Source organism: Scyliorhinus canicula, chromosome 6 (assembly GCF_902713615.1).
Source record: "Scyliorhinus canicula chromosome 6, sScyCan1.1, whole genome shotgun sequence".
Taxonomy (NCBI): Eukaryota; Metazoa; Chordata; class Chondrichthyes; order Carcharhiniformes; family Scyliorhinidae; genus Scyliorhinus; species Scyliorhinus canicula.
Window position 1 is genome coordinate 221,054,092 of NC_052151.1, and position 16,295 is coordinate 221,070,386.

Sequence of the window (16,295 nt, forward strand, 5' to 3'; positions counted from 1 at the left end):
TAGTTTAGACGCACCGAACCATACCAGCAAACCTCCCAGCCAGGATATTCGTGTCTCTCGAGTTCAGCTGTAACCCGACCATCAGGCCCCAGCTTCCTTGGAAGAAATCCCAATGATCTAAAAAACTGAAGCCATCCCTCCTGCACCAGTTGTTTAGCCACGTGTTCAGCTGCACTATATCCCTGTTGCTAACCTCGCTAGCACATGGCATGGGAGTAATCCTGAGATTACAACCATAGAGGTCCTGCTTTGTTATCTTCCACCTAACTCCCTAAATTGCTGTTGCAGGACCTCGCTACTCTTTCTACCTATGCCATTTATGCCAATGTGGACAAGGACCTCTGTCTGGTTTCTCTCCCGTTTTAGGATGCTTTGTATCGGCTCAGAGACGTCCAGGACACTAGCACCAGGGAGGCAAAGTACCATCCTGGAATCTCTTTCGCGGACACAGAAGCGCCTAGCTGTGCCCCTGACTATTGAATCCCCTTACACTATTGTTTTGCTACCCCTTGTATCCCACCATCTGTGCAGCAGTGCTAGTTGCCGTGCGTTCGCTCTGGCCACCGCTGCTGCAGTCCCCTGAAGGACCTTCCCCCTTCGTCAGTATCTAAAACGGCATTCTTGTCAGATAGGGGAACAGTGATAGGGGAATACTGCACTGTCTACCTGCCCCACCTGGTGGTCACCCATCTATCTTCCTGTAACTTGGGTGTGACCACATCTCTGTAGCTATTATCTCCAACAATGTCAGCTAATTGTATGCTCCTGAGTGATTCCAGTTGCTGTTCTACCCTGTCCATAACTTTGGTGCGCTTCTGCAACTGAATACACTGACCACAGACATAGTCCTCAGTGACATTTGAAGTGTCCATGATGCCTCACGTAGGGCAGGAGTAGCACACGGCACCGGTAATTGACCTCTCTCTCCCTCTTTTTGTTGTTAGATTAAAAACGAAATGCTGGTTAGGCCCTTAATAAAAAATACTACCGCTGCTTTCACGAATAGGTCCCCCAAAATGTATGTGTCTTCTGGTTACTAGAGGTTTGGTGTATAATAGGGGCTGATTTAGCACAGGGTTAAATCGCTGGTTTTGAATGCAGATCAAGGCAGGCCAGCAGCACGGTTCAATTCCCGTACCAGCCTCCCCGAAAAGGCGCCGGAATGTGGCGACTAGGGGCTTTTCACAGTAACTTCCTTTGAAGCCTACTTGTGACAAGGAGCAATTTTCAATTCAGTTCATAATATTAAATGTAGCTTGCCCTTACATTGCACAATGTATGAAGTCTTACGACACCAGATTAAAGCCCAACAGGTTTGTTTCGAATCACTAGCTTTCGGAGCACTGCTCCTTCCTCAGTTGAATGAAGAGGTGGGTTCCAGAAACATATATATATATAGACAAAGTCAAAGATGCAATACGATACTTTGAATGTGAGTCTTTGCGGATAATTAAACCTGCAGGTCCAGGCGGAGCAACTGGAGAGAGAGGGATAATCATAGGTTAAAGGGTGTGAATTGTCTCAAGCCAGGAGAGTTGGTAGGATTTTGCATGACCAGGTCAGATGGTGGGGGGGGGGGGGTGAATGTAATATGGTATGAATCCAAGGATCCGGTTGAGGCTGTACTCATGTGTTTGGAACTTGGCTATAAGTTTCTGCTCGGCGATTTTGCGTTGTCACGCATCCTGAAGGCCACCTTGGAGAACGCTTGCCCGGAGATTAGAGGCTGAATGCCCTTTACTGTTGAAGTGTTCCCGGACTGGAAGGGGACATTCCTGCCTGGCGATTGTCGTGCAATGTCCGTTCATCCGTTGTCACAGCATCTGCATGGTCTCGCCAATGTACCACACGTCGGGACATCGTTTCCTGTAACATATGAGACAGACAACATTGGCCGAGTCGCACGACTAACTGCCTCGTAGCTGTTAGGTGGTGTTCTCACATTAATGGTGGTACCCATGTCGATGATCTGGCACGTCTTGCAGAGATTGCCATGGCAGGGTTGTGTGATGTCATGGTCGCTATTTCTGAAGGCTGGGTAGTTTGCCGCAAACAATGGTTTTTTGAGGTTGCACATTGTTTGAAGGCAAGTAGTGGGGATGAACTTGGCAAGAAGCTCGTCTTCATCGATGACATGTTGAAGGCTGTGACGAAGATGTTGTAGTTTGTCCACTTTGGGGAATTACTGGATGACGAAGGGTACTCTGTCGGTTGTGTCCCTTCTGAGGAGGTCGGTGTGGGTTCTTTCTGTGGTGCATTGAAATTGTCGATCGATGTGCGCCATATCCCGTCGTATGACGGTATCTATTCGCATCTGTAGATGTTTGTCATGCTTCACCTCGTCTGAGCAGATCCTGCATATACGGAGGGCTTGTCCATAGGCGATAGCTTCTTTAATGTCTTTCGGGTGGGAGCTGGAGAAGTGGAGTATCGTAGGTTATCCATGGGCTTGCAGTAAAGCAAAGTGCTAGGGTGACTGTCCTTGATGCAGACGAGTGTGTTCAAGAATGCAACCGATTCTGGAGAGTAGTCCATGGTGAGTCTGATGGAGGAATGGAAGGATTAAGGACACGAGACACCTGGTTTATAGAGAACCAATCAGGAGCCACTCTCTCTCTTTTTAAAGTCTGATGTCAGCTGAAGGCTCACCTGTCGCTCAATTTAAACACCTACCAGACACTGCACCTGCGATTCCCCGCTGGAGTTGCACGTCGATGGTCCTCCCTCTTTTTCCCAGCTCGGTGCAGACTTGATGGGCCAAATGGCCTCCTTCTGCACTGGAAACATATGGAACTAGAGAGGAGCTTTTAATTACCCCAACTAAATAGCTAAGTTACCCAATTAAAGACCTAATTTATGGGTAGCATGGTAGCGCAATGAGTAGCAGTGTTGCTTTGCAGCTCAAGGTCTCAGGTTTGATTCCCCACTTGTGCACTGTCTGTGCGGAGTCTGCACGTCCTCTGTGTGCCTTTCCTCCGGTGCTCCGGTTTCCTCGTGCAAGTCTCAAAAGATACGTGATTAGGTCATTTGGATGTTCTGAATTTTCCCTTAGTGGTCTCGAACAGGCACTGCAATGTGGCGGCTAGGGGCTTTTCACTAACTTCATTGCAGTGCAAAAGTAAGCCTACTTGTGACAATAAACAGATTATTATTAATTTAGCTAGACTGAAAGCAGGTTTAATTACTACTTTCCTCTTTAAAACTCACCACTCGAACTCACAGTTTTCACCCAACTCCAAGAAGAACGTTCAATCAGCCAAGGCAGCACTCAGTCCTCCCTCACAATTTCCGAGTATTTGATCAAAAAGAGGGTGGGGCCTTCCCCACACAATACTCAAGCAACTACCAAAATTATCATACTGATGTATCAAATATTACAATCAAAGTCCAAGTTAAGAATTGACCAGAAACGGAAGCAAACCGGCCATCTGGTTAATGTAACTACAACAGCAGTTCCTGTACCAAACAAACGCCAAGCAGCATGCCTTAATGACTATCGTCCAGTGCCTCTCACATCCATCATCATGAAGTGCTTCGAAAGGTTAGTCTTGACACGAATCAACTCCAGCCTCTCGTTTGCCTTGATCCAGTACAGTTCACCTGCTGCTGCAACAGGTCCACAGTAGACGCCATCTCCATGGCCCGACACCCAACCCTGGAACACCTAAATAACAAAGACACCTATGTCAGACTCTTATATATTGACTACAGCTCAGCCTTCAACACCATTATTCCTACGAAACCCATCTCCAAACTCTCTGGCCTTGGCCTTGGCTCTTCCCTCTGCGACTGGATCCTGAACTTTCTATCCCACAGGCCACAATCAGTAAAGATGGGCAACAACACATCCTCCACGATAATCCTCAACACCGATGCCCCACAAGGCTGTGTCCTCAGCCCCCTACTATACTCCTTATATACCGATGCCTGTGTGGCCAAATTCCCCAACTCAATTTTCCAATTTGCTGATGACACCACCGTAGTTGGCTGCATCTCAAACAATGACGAGATGGAGTACAGGAATGAGATAGAGAATTTGGTGAGCTGGTGCGATGACCATAATCTCTCCCTCAATGTCAACAAAACGAAGGAGATTGTCATTGACTTCAGGAAGAGTAGTGGAGAACATGTCCCTGTCTACATCAATGTGAATGAAGTAGAAAGGGTCGAGAGCTGCAGGTTTTTAGGTGTGCAGATCACCAAAAGCCTGTCCTTGTCCCCCCCCCCCCCCCCATGCCGACAGTATAGTTAAGAAAGCCCACCAACGACTCTACATTCTCAGAAGACTCAGGGAATTTAGCATGTTAGCTACGATCCTCACCAACTTTTACAGATGCACCATAGAAAGCATTCTTTCTGGTTGTATCACAGCTTGGTATGGAGCCTGCTCTGCCCAAGACCGCAGGAAACTACAAAAGGTCGTGAATGGAGCCCAGCCCATCACGCAAACCAGCCTCCCGTTCATTGTCTACAATTCCCACTGTCTCGGAAAGACAGACAGCATAATTAAGGACCCCACGCACCCCGGATTTACTCCCTTCCACCTTCTTCAGTCCGGAAAATGATACAAAAGTTTGAGATCACGTGCCAACCGACTCAAGAACTGTTTCTTCTCTACTGACATCAGACTTTTGAATGGCCCTACCTCGTATAAGTTGATCTTTTCTCTGTACCTTTCCATAAGTGTAACATTATATTCTGCAGTCTTTCCTTCCTTCCCTATGTACGAGATGCATTGTTTGTACAGCATGCAAGAAACAATACTTTTCACTGTATACTAATACATGTAATAGTAATACATCAAATCAAATCAAAGGCAGCCATGGGGTAATTTTTGGAGCATCTCTCGTTGGAGAATGTCAATGCCTGGCTCTTCTGCGGTGGGAATCTTTCTTGAAACTTGTCAACTCAACCATGAACACTGTCTACGTCTTGATGCATTTGGGTATGGATTGCTTCAGGAACTGAAGAGTGGCGAATGGCGCTGAACATTGCACAGTCATCAGCGAGCAATATCATTTCCAACTTCATTATGGAAGGAGGTTCATCGATGAGGCAGCTGATGGTGGTTTGGCCTAGGGCACCTTCTGGAACAAGTCGGAATGATGTTCAGGAGCTGAGATGATTGACCTTCAACCATCACAACCATCTGCATCATCAATCAACTCTGTAATCTTCTCCTGCTTTCGCCCATATCCATTGATCCATTCAGTTCGAAGAGCTGTATCAAACTCCTGGTTGAAAACATAAAACGTTTAGTCCTGAACTGAGGAGCCAATGATTCCACAGACTCTCCACCGAATGGTCATTTGCTAATTTAAGAACTCAAAAGTAATGCTCATTGTGCACGCTTATTAAATATTGTTTGTGAGGAAACAGATTTCCATTCAGCACTTTGGCTTTGGGACGCACAGATAGGGTAAGCTGCACTGTATTTCTCTTGACATGGAAATTTAATTTGCAATGACTTGCCCAAAAGCAGCACTGATTCCACTGGCGCGCAAACCCAGGGTTTTCTAGGGGTAGTGCAACGTTTTCTTTTTTTTTAAACATAGATACCCAATTCATTTTTTTTCCAATTAAGGGGCAATTTAGCGTGGCCAATAAGAAGAGATTTACCAGGATGTAGAAGAGATTTACCAGGATGTTACCTGGTATGGAGGGCATTAGCTATGAGGAGCGGTTGAATGAACTCGGTTTGTTCTCATTGGAACTACGGAGGTTGAGGGGCGACCTGATAGAGGTCTACAAATGTGATGGGGCAAAGACAGAGTGGATAGTTAGAGACGTTCCCAGGGTAGCGGGGTCAATCACTAGGGGACATAGGTTTAAGGTGTGCGGGGTAAGGTTTAGAGGAGATGAACGAGGCAAGTTTTTTTACACGGAGGGTAGTGGGTGCATGGAACTCGCTGCCGGAGGAGGTGGTGGAAGCAGGGACGATAGTGACGTTTATGGGGCATCTTGACAAATACATGAATAGGATGGGAATAGAGGGATACGGACCCAGGAAGTGTCGGGCGGTTTAGACGGGCAGCAATGTCGGCACAGGCTTGGACGGCCGAAAGGCCTGCTCCTGTGCTATACGTTTGTTTGTTCTTTGTTCATAATCCACCTACCCGGCATATCTTTGAGTTGTGGGGGCGAAACACACCACAACACGGGGAGAATGCGCCACCTCCACATGGAGAGTGACCCATAGCCAGGATCGAAACTTGGGACTTCGGCGCTGTGAGGCCGTAGTGCTAGCCCACTGTGCCACCGTGCTGCCTGGGTAATAACCACTACACGATGGAACCAGCTGGCAGCGCTGAGACCTGCTTACATGACTGGAGTTTGTGATTGTATCCCTTCGCTCCAGAAAATTTGCACAGCGTCGATTTGGTGGGATTTGCTCAGACGTCAACACCATATGTGTTGTACACATGTTAGCGATTCCCGCAAACTGCCGTTCAGTTGACTGTTTGTGAATGATTGTCTGACTGACAAGGAAAAAGTAAAATTTGAACCATGAAATGTTCTAGACTCGCCAGTAATGGTCGCTACATGCGGCATCGCTCAGGGCCCGTATAACTCAGTCGGTAGAGCGTCAGATTTTTAATCTGCGGATCCAGAGTTCAGGTCCCTGTTCAAGCGATCATTTTAAATCCCAATGATTGATGCTGATGTAAACTCATCCAGTTAATCAGCACGGAAAGAAGCATAAAGGCGAGTTGAATCTGAATTCCGACATGGTCAGAATTCAAATTTCATCCAGTCCCTATAAACGAGGCGACTTCGATCTGTCCTTCCCTGCTGTTCACTTAAACCTCATTGTTATATTCCAATAAATTCCAGCACATTTATATTTGAATGCATTTCACTTAGTTTTCTGAATTCATTGAGAATCCTGGCAGGCAACGCGATGTTTTCTAATTGTAGTTTATGCCGAATTTGTATTGAAGTATAACTGGAGTATTATTTTCAATGACAAAACAGGTATTGTCAGTGCGGATTGATAACTCCGCCGCCTCCTGCAGTTTCCCCTCCAAGGAACACGCACAATTTTCACTTGGAACAATATCACCATTCACTCACTCTTGTTGGGTCCAAACCATGGAGCTTCCAGTTTTGTGGATGCAGAGTTCAGAAATCCACACCACACCCAGTTTCACGGGTATTGACTGAGAGCTTATATTATGGAGCGCTTGTTTATTGGTTATTGACGTTTGAAAGATCGAATTCAACAACTTCTGATGATCAGCTCTACCCCACCTCGACCCATTTATTTTCATTTCATTCATCCTTTACCATTTCTTTCTTAATATACATTTAATTCTCCCACCCACCCAATCTTATCCACATTTCCTTACCCTTTCTCTTCCTTGCTTCCTGCTCCCCCCACACCTACAGTTCATCTTCTGATGTTAGTTTCCCTGCTGTTTGAACTTCCACGTCTTTTGTCCTCTCTGGGGACTCTTTCCTCTTGGTTTCTGTGGCCATTGGAACCCGGTTTCCCTGGCTATGGTCCATCTTTCATTCTCACTCCACAGTATAAATATTTCCCACTTTCTCTGTCTGTTAGCTTTGTCAAAGGACTCGAAACGTTAGCTCTTTTCTCTCCCTATAGATGCTGCCAGATCTGCTGAGATTTCCCCTTTCGTGGTTGTATTTCGATCCGCCGGGAAATTCAATTGGTAACAACCTGTCCAAAAGCAGCAATGATTCCACTGGGGCTCGAACCCAGGACCTTCTGCGTGTAAAGCAGACGTGATAACCACTACACCATGGAACCAGATGGTGACTCTCTCACTGTTTATATGATTGGAGTTTGTGATTGTTCCATGCTCCAGAATCTTTGTGCAGCGTCTATTTGTGGGAATGGCTCAGCTGTCAACCCCTGACTTGCTGGAGAACACGTTTGCGTGTCCGACATCATTGCGTTCAGCTGAATGTGCCCAATTGCCTTTCTTTGAGTCAGGCAAGTCTCGAAAAAGAGACAAAATGAAAGAGCTTTCAGGAGGTTGTCAGGCAAAGGCGAGGTTTCATTTTTGTAAAGGGCATAGGGTGCTGGAAGCAGCGAACTTTGAGCCAGGATGTTGAGTAATTGAGAGTCACGAAGCGACCGTCTCAAATCCAACTGGGAATGATTGTCTGATTAACCAGGGAAATGCAAAGTTTAAACGAAGAAATGTTCACGACTCGCCAGTAACGGTCGCTATATACGGTGCCAGTCAGGGCCTGGATAGCTCAGTCGGTAGAGCATCAGACTTTTAATCTGAGGGTCCAGGGTTCAAGTCCCTGTTCGGGCGATCCTTTTAAATCCCAATGATTGATGCAGACGTGAACTCATTCGGTTAATCAGCACGGAAAGTAACCCATCGGCCCATCGTGTCTCTGCTGCCCATCAAACCCCTGTCTGTTCCAATCCCATTTTTCCAACACAAGGTCCGTCGCCTTGGCATTGCACGGGATTCTAGGTCTCATCTAAATGCTTTTGTGTGAATAACACTATCATTGCAAGGAGAAATCCCTGCTCATCGCCTAAAGATTGATAACTGAAATATTTGCGTTATGCTGATTTTGTTGGACTATTTTGCCGATTCTGAGCTTCAAGGCGAGTTGAATCTCAATTCTGACATGATCAAAATTCGAATTTCATCCAGTCCCAATAAACAAAGCGACTTCAGTCTGTCCTTTCCTGCTGGTCAATTAAACCTCATTGTTATGTTCCAATAAATTCCATAACATTTCTATTTAAATACATTTCACATTGATTTCGGATTTCAATGTTAATCCTGGCAGGCAATGCGATGTTCTGTAACGGTCCATTATACCGTATTTGTATTGAAGAGTAAATGGAGTATTGTTTTCATTGACAAAACATGTATTGTCAGTGCGCATTGTCAACTGTGCCGCCTCCTGCAGTTTCCCCTCCAAGGAACACGCGCCATTTTCACTTGGAAAATATCATAATTCGCCACTCTTGTCGGGTACAAATCACGGAGCTTCCTTCCTCGCAGCTTTGTGGGTGCCCCTACACGACGTGGACTGCAGAGTGCAGAAATCCACACCACACCCAGTTTCACGGGAATATGATTAGAGTTTATATTATGGACCGCCATCTTATTGGTTATTTATAGTTTGAAATTGTGGAATATGAAGTTGAGACGGATTTGCAGAATTCACCACTATAATGTCCAGGATATATTTTGTCCATCTTCTAATATAAAGGAATTAGATACAGAATAGCTGATGGTGTGGTGAGAGGCACGTGTTGCCAAGATCATTTTTCAAATGAAGGCTATTGGACCTTTAGGAAAGGTGATGTGTGAGAGAATCGCGTTAACAGATTGGGCCCGCGCAGATCCAAATGTGGAACGTGAGTGAGAGAGTGGCTCGTGTTGGCCAATGGAAATCGGTCGGTGGGAATGTTGCAGAAGGGGCAGGAGGCAAACGGGGAATTTGAGATCAGGAAGGATGACAAGATAAAGAGCAATAGGTTGGAAATTTCGAAGAATATTAGTTTGCAAACTTATAATGGAATTTTGGGCAAATTATGTTGAAAGCAGCGAATAATCATTTCCTAATCTAAGAGCTCACAGGTACTGATCATGATGTACGCTTATTAAATATTGTTTGTTCTGAGAGAGATTTCCATTGAGCGCGTTGGTTTTGGGAACGCACGGAAGCTGCGCTGCCACTTTCACATATTTGGTGGGATTTGTTCAGCTGTCAATACTTTACTTGTTGTGTAGTATGTTTCCGTTTCCCATAAAGCCGCGTTCACCTGATTGATCCCAACTTTTTTTGCTTTGAGCCAGGCAAAAAAGAGACAAAATCAAACAGCATTTAAATTTAATCGCGGGAGGTTATGGGCTAAGGGCAGGTTTTACTTTCGTAAAGAACATTTTTGAACCTACTCTGTTTGACGCAGCGAAGCTGGAGTCAGAATGTTGAATAATTGAGAGTCAGGAATCGACCGTCTCAAACTCAACAGTGAATTATTGACTGACTGACGAGGAAAATGCAAAATGTCAACGCTGCAAAGTTCGCGACCAGCAAGTAATGGTCCCTAAAGGCATTGATCTGGGCCCGGTTAGCTCAGTCGGTAAAGCATCAGACTTTTAATCTCAGAATCCAGGGTTCGCAATGATTAATGCTGAGGTAAACTCATCGAGTTAATCTGCTGGGAAAGAGGCCAACCGGCCCGTTGTGCATCTGCTGCCCATCAATCCCCTGTCTGGTCCCATTCCATTTCAAGCAAAAGGTCCATCGTCATTGCATACCACGGCATGTTAAGATCTCTTCTACATGCTTTTGTATGTATAATGCCATGATTGCAAGGAGAAATTCTTGCTCATCTCGTTAAGATTGATTCCTGAAATATATACGATATTCTAATTTTATTTGAATTTTTTGCTTTTTTTTTGCATTAAGACGAGTCGAATGTGATTTCCGGCATCATCAAAATGCGAATTTCATCCAGACCCAATAAACGATGCTGTTTCATTCTATTCTTTCCTGCTGTCCAATTAAAACTCGTGTTATATTCCAATAAATTCCATCACATTTATATTTCAATACTTTGTTTTCTGAATTGTTTGTGAATCCCGGCAGGAAATCCGATGTGTGTAATGATGGTTTAAACGGACATTGTATCGAAGTGTAAATGGAGTATTATTTTCATTGACAACATATGTATTGTCAGTGTCGATTGATAACTCCGCCGCCGCCTGCAGTTTCCCCTCCAAGGAACACCCGTCATTTTCACTTGTAACAATATCACCATTCGTCACTCTTGTTGGGTCCACACCATGGAGCTTCCTTCCTAACAGCTTTGTGGGTGCATCTGCACCACATGGCCGGCAGAGTTCAGAAATCCACAACACACCCCGTTTCACGGGTGTTGATAAAAGTTTATGTTTTGAAGCGCTTGTTTCTTTTTTTTGTAGTTTGAAATTGTGGATTATGGAGGTGTGATGGACTTAAATAACTCACCACTATAATGTCCAGGATATATTTTGTCATTGTTCTAATATAAAGGAATTGGTGCAGAATAGCTGCTGGTGTGGTGCGTGGCACGTTTTGCCAAGTTGATTTTTCAAATGAAGTCTATTGGGTCTTTAGAAAAAACGGCGTGGGAGAGAATCGCGATTAACAGATTGGGCCCGCGCAGATCCAAATGTAGAAGGTGAATGAGACTTTGGCTTGTGCTGGCGAACGGAAACCGGTCAGTGGGAAAGTTAGGGCAGGGACAGGATGCAAAAGGGGAACTTGAGATGGGAAAGGATCACGAGATAAAGAGCAATAATTGGAACATTTCGAAAAGTACCAGTTGGTTATCAAGTAGCGAACTTCTGGGCAAATAATAGTTAAGGAAGCTAATATTTATCTATTGACAGGTAATGATCATGATGCACACTTATTGAATAATGTTTGAGAGGGGGAAGATTTCCATTCAGCACGTAGGCTTTGGGGACGCAGGGACAGGGGAAGTTGGTTGCATTTTTATTCGCCTGTAAATTCAGTTGGTCACAAAAGCAGCAATGATTCCATTGGGGCTCGTGCCCAGGACATTCTGCGTGTAAAGCAGACGTGATAACCACTACACCATTGGAAGTAGATGGCAACGTTCTGACTGGTTATATGACTGGAGATTGTGATTGTTCCATCTCTCCAGAACATTTGTAAAGCGTCTATTTGATGGGATTTGCTCAGCTGTCAACAGCTGACTTGCTGGAGAACATGTTTTCGTGACCCACAAAGTCGCGCTCAGCCGATTCTGAGCAATTTTTTTCTTTGAGTCAGGCAATTCTCGAAAAAGAGACAAAATGAAAGAGCGTTTACATGGTCAGGCGTGGATGTGGTGAGGAAAGGAGAGAGTTCGCCTTTGTAAAGAAAATTTTTGAAGCAAGCGTGCAGGACGCAGCGAACCTTGAATCAGAATGTTGAGTAATTGAGAGTCAGGAAGCGACCGTCTCAAACCCAACTGGGAATCATTGTCTGACTGACCAGGGAAATGCAAAGTTTAAACGATGAAATGTTCGAGACTCGTCAATAATAGCCGCCGCAGGCCGCATGGATCAGGGCCCGGATAACTCAGTCGGAGACTATAAGCCTTTTAATCTAAGGGTCCAGGGTTCAAGTCCCTGTTCGAGCGATCTTCTTAAATCCCAATGATTGATCCTGACGTGAACTAATTCGGTTAATCAGCACGGAAGAAGCCCATCGGCCCATTGTGTCTCTGCTGCCCATTAAACCCCTGTCTGTTCCAATCCCATCTTCCAACACAAGGTCCGTCGCCTTTGCATTCCATGGGATTCAAGGTCTCATCTAAAGGCTTTTGTGTGGAATAACACCATCATTGCAAGGAGAAATCCCTGCTCATCGCTTAAAGATTGCTACCTGAAATGTTTGCGTTATACTGATTTTGTTGGAACACTTTGCTCATTTTGAGCTTTTAGGCGAGTTGAATGTGAATTCCGACATGATCAGTATTCGAATTTCATCCAGTCCCAATAAACGAGGCGACTTCGATCTGTCCTTTCCTGCTGTTCACTTAAACCTCATTGTTATGTTTCAATAAATTCCATAACATTTATATTTAAATACATTTCAATTTATTTTCTGAATTCATTGAGAATCCTGGTAGGAAATACGATATTTTGTTATGGTGGTTAGACCGAAATTGTATTGAAATGTAACTGGAGTATTATTTTCATTGACAAAACATGTATTGTCAGTGCCGATTGATAACTCCGCCGCCTCCTACAGTTTCCCCTCCAAGGAACACGCGCCATTTTCACTTAGAACAATATCACCATTCACTCACTCTTGTTGGGTCCAAATCATGGAGCTTCCTTCCTAACAGCTTTGTGGGTGCACCTACATCACATGGACTGCAGAGTTCAGAAATCCACACCACACCCAGTTTCACGGGTATTGACAGGGAGTTTATATTATGGAGCGCATGTTGATTGGATATTGTCGTTTGAAATTGCGGATTATGGAGGTGTGATGGATTTAATGAAATCACAATAATGCCGATTATATCTTTTGAAAATGTTCCAATATGAAGTAATTGGTTACAGAATGGCTGATGGTGTGGCGAGAAGCACGTTTGCCAAGTTTCTTTTTCAAATGCAGGCTATTGTGCCTTCAGAAAAGACAATGTGTGAGAGATTCGCGCGATTGGGCCCGCGCAGAAGCAAATATAGAACGTGAATGAGACATTGGCTCGTGTTGGCGAATGGAAACCGCTCGGTGGGAAAGTTGGGGCAGGGACAGCATGCAAACAGGGAATGTGAGATGGGGAAGCATCACGAGATAAAGAACAATAGTTGGAACTCTTCGAAAAATACTCGTTGGCTATCAAGTAGCGAACTTCTGGGCAAATAATGGTGCAGGAAGTTAATATTTTATAACTCACAGGTAATTATCATGATGCACGCTTATTAAAAATGTTTTTGAGGGGGAAAGATTTCCATTCAGCACGTTGGCTTTGGGAACGCACGGGCAGGGGAAGTTGGTTGTATTTCTGTCTGTGTGCATTCAGGACCCTCACCTTCTTGTTGCTTGACATTTAAAAATATATATATTTTCATTAAAGTTTTACAAAATATTTCATAATAAATAGTAATGATCCTAACAAAGCAAAATAGAGTGAACATTAACATAGTGCAGAAAGAGAATATACTATAGCAATTAACAAGACGTTACCCCACGCGCCTCAGTCTTCCCACACCCTTCCAACGGGGCAATCACCCCCCTCCCAACCCCCCCCCCCCCCCCCCTTTGGATCGCTGCTGCTACTGACGTTTCAATTTTCCCCGAGAAGTCAACGGATGGTATATTATGCCCCCGCTCAACAGCAGCAGCTCTGTACACTTGGCAAAGTTATTTACACACTTATGTAGGCATCCGTTCGTGGTGTTGTCCCTTGCTTCTCCCGGACCGAGTTCGCTGCCATTGTCATCACTTGCGCACTTCCGCTTCTGTGGCCCTCCCGTCTTCTCAGTTTTCTCTGTTCCTGTGGAAGCCAAGTTTATTGACGTTTCCCTGCCTCCCCCTCCCTGGCTCTCCTCTATTGTTCCCTGTCTCTTCCCTCTACCCCCCTCTCCTCACTTATGCCTCCTCCCCCCCTGTGGTTCGCCTTGCCTTCCTCTTAGATTTAGCTGTCCCTCCGCCCCCCCCCCCTCCCAGTCTATCCCTCTCATGCTTTGGCTACTTTCCCCTGTTTCTTGGCTGCCTGGCTATTCTTCTGCTTGTTTGTTGGCCATAAACATGTCCCGAAGCAATTGTGTGAATGGCTCCCACATTCTGTGGAAGCCGTCGTCTGACCCTCGAATTTGATTTTCTCCATTTGGAGAGATTCAGAGAGGTCGGACAGCCAGTCTGCAGCTTTGGGTGGTGCTGCTGACTGCCAGCCGAACAGGATTCTCGGGCGGGCGATCAGGGAGGCAAAGGCAAGGGCGTCCGCCCTCCTCCCCAGGAATAGATCTGGCACGTTATTTTGATCGTCTGGACTCTCCCCACAAAGGAGAGTGGCAGTGCGTTCCATCTTTACAGGTCCTTTTTTACTTCATCTGTCAGACTGGTGATATTCCATTTATGGATCCCTTTCCACTCATCGGCTATTTGGATCCCCAGGTAGCGGAATTTGTGTTGGGCGTGTTTAAACGGCAGTCCCGTTAGTACTGCCCCACCTACTTGTGGATGTATCGGGAAGGTCTTGCTCTTGCTCATGTTGAGTTTGTAGCCCGAGAAGGTGCCAAACTCTTTCAGGAGCGTGATGATTCCGTCCATGCTGCTCTGTGGGTCCGAAATGTAGAGAAGCAGGTCATCAGCATAGAGTGAAATTCTGTGCTCTCTGCCGCCCCTTTGGATGCCCCTCCAGCTTTTTGTTGCTCTGAGCACAATTGCTAGTGGCTCGATCTCTAGAGCGAACAGCAGCGAGGACAGTGGGCACCCTTGTCTGGTGCCCCTGTGCAGCTGGAAGTATCGGGAGTTGGTGTTGTTTGTCCGTATGCTCGCACGGGAGCGCTATATAGGAGTAGTAACGAGGAGATGAATCCTGTTCAAAGCCCGAACCGCTCCAATATCTCTATGAGGTATTTCCATTCGACTCTGCTGAAGGCCTTTTCTGCATCTCGGGACACAATCACCTCCGGTGTCCTCTCCCCGGATGGGGTTATTATCACGTTCAGCAGCCACCTAACGTTCGAAATAAGCTGTCTACATTTCACAAAGCCCGTCTGGTCCTCTGCTACCACTGGCACACAGTGTTCGAGCCTTTTGGCGAGTAACGTGGCCAGTATTTTGGCATCCGCGTTCAGTAGTGAGATTGGTCTGAATGACGCACATCCCGTTGGGTCTTTGTCCTTCTTAGGTATCAGCGAGATTGAGGCCTGTGCTAGCGTGGTTGGCAGTGTGCCCACAGATAGCGAGTCTGTGAACATCTCCCGCAGGTGCGGGGCCAGCGCTGTCGTGAATTTTTTGTAGAAGTCCGCCGGGAACCCGTCTGGTCCCGGCGCCTTCCCTGCCTGCATGGAGCTAATGATCTTTCCCAGTGCTAGTGGTGCTTCCAAGCCCCCTTTTCTGCCCTCCCCCACGACCGCTATGTCCAGTCCATCAAGGAACCGTTTCATCCCGGACTCCCCTCTTGGGGGCTGTGAGGTGTACAGTCCTTGGTAAAAGGCCCTGAAGGCTTTGTTGATCTTTTCTGGTTCTGTTTCTAATGTGTCCTGAGTATCCCTGATTTGTGCAATTTCTCTGGTGGCTGCCTGCTTTCTCAGCTGGTGTGCCAACAGGCGGCTGGCTTTGTCTCCGTGTTCGTTTAGGGTCCCACGTGCCTGGCGGAGTTGATACACTGCTTTCCTGGTGGAGAGCAGATCAAAGTTCCTTTGTAACTCTTTCCTCTCCGCCACGTGCTCTACAGTTGGGGCCTCAGAGTATTTACGGTCTACTTCCAGTATGGAGTTGACCAGCTGCTGCCTAGCCACCTTTTGCTCCCTATCTCTTTGTGCTTTGAAAGCGATGATTTCCCCTCTTATTAAGGCCTTTAGCGCTTCCCAGAACGTGGAGGGTGAGACCTCCCCATTCTGGTTGTTCTCTGTGTACTCTGCTATGGCCTGCGATATCTTTTCATTGAAGGCCTTGTCAGCTAGTAGGGCAATGTCCAACCTCCATGTGGGGCATTGGGCCCTACCCGTCTCCAGCCTCAAGCCCATGGAATGCGAGGCAAGATCTGATAGCACCATTGCGGAGTATCCCACTTTGTCTATACCCGGCAGCACCGTTTTCCCCAACGCAAATAA

General features: G+C 46.0%; 2 non-coding genes across 2 annotated transcripts; one reads left to right on the forward strand and one right to left on the reverse strand.

Annotated features, from left to right (window-relative positions):
• Positions 1 to 7,698: 7,698 nt before the first annotated feature.
• trnav-uac lies at positions 7,699 to 7,771 on the reverse strand. Its single transcript has one exon. It is a non-coding gene; the product is annotated as a tRNA-Val (tRNA).
• A 444-nt stretch (positions 7,772 to 8,215) lies between these two features.
• On the forward strand, positions 8,216 to 8,288 carry trnak-uuu. Its single transcript has one exon. It is a non-coding gene; the product is annotated as a tRNA-Lys (tRNA).
• The last annotated feature ends 8,007 nt before the right edge of the window (positions 8,289 to 16,295 follow it).